Raw genomic sequence first — 910 nt, 5'->3', positions numbered from 1 at the left:
GCCCAGCTCAGTCCTATTTCTTAATATTGTGATGTATCCACTAGAGAAAAATCCCTTTATGTATCTACATTATGTAATTTAGCAAAAAACATTTTTTCAGAGAATGAAAGAAAAAACTTTCTGGGCCTTGATCTTCTATCATTTCATATTAAAGTAGCTTAATCTGCAGATTTCTTTATGTTAATCCACTTATCTAAGATCAATATGAGAATTCTAGAGTCTTTGTTGCATCCTCAACTTTCGGATAGTTCTAAAATTAATCACTGTTGCCTCTAAGAGATGGCCTTTCCTATTTGGTTATGTTTTTAGAAGAAAAATCGAGAATCTGGAAGTCACAATAACCTTGCCACATAGTAAGTATATATTTATGAAATTATCTTTTGATTTTCTTTCAATCTTCTGGTTTGTCGAACTTGCTATTAATCTTTTAAAGAGATAAATTCTAGGTAGAATGATGGCTCAATGGAGAAGGTGTTTGCCGCTTGAGTGTGAGGATCTGATTCAGATCTCTAGAACCTATGGAGAGCCAGATGCAGAACACACCTATATAAACCCATCACTCCTATGGTGAGGTGGGAGACAGAGACAGGAGAATCCCCTGGCATACATACACATGACTAACAAGAGACCTTGTCTCAAAGTGAAAGTCAAGGACTGATACTTGAGATCCTTTGACCTTCACACATACAGTCTCCCAGGTAACCAGGCTTTAATTCCCACCATCCACAGGGCAGCTAACAACCATCCACAACTTTACTTCCAGGGAATCCAGCACTCTCCTGAACTTCCAAGGACAGTCACTGCATGTATGTGTCTTGGAGACATAATACTCATACACAAAATAACTTTAAAAGAGAAAGAGATGAATTTTAAATTCATCTAAATTTTTTTTTTTTTTTTTTTTTTTTTT

At 35.7% G+C, this 910-nt stretch overlaps 1 protein-coding gene across 2 annotated transcripts in view; it reads right to left on the bottom strand.

Annotated features, from left to right (window-relative positions):
* The window catches only part of Phtf1 (putative homeodomain transcription factor 1), a 39,013-nt gene that overhangs the window by 25,967 nt on the left and 12,136 nt on the right, over nt 1-910 (bottom strand). The gene's annotated exons all lie outside the window — the stretch shown is intronic.

Source organism: Microtus ochrogaster, unplaced genomic scaffold, assembly GCF_000317375.1.
Source record: "Microtus ochrogaster isolate Prairie Vole_2 unplaced genomic scaffold, MicOch1.0 UNK60, whole genome shotgun sequence".
Lineage (NCBI taxonomy): Eukaryota > Metazoa > Chordata > Mammalia > Rodentia > Cricetidae > Microtus > Microtus ochrogaster.
This window is presented reverse-complemented; position numbering and strand designations above follow the sequence as displayed.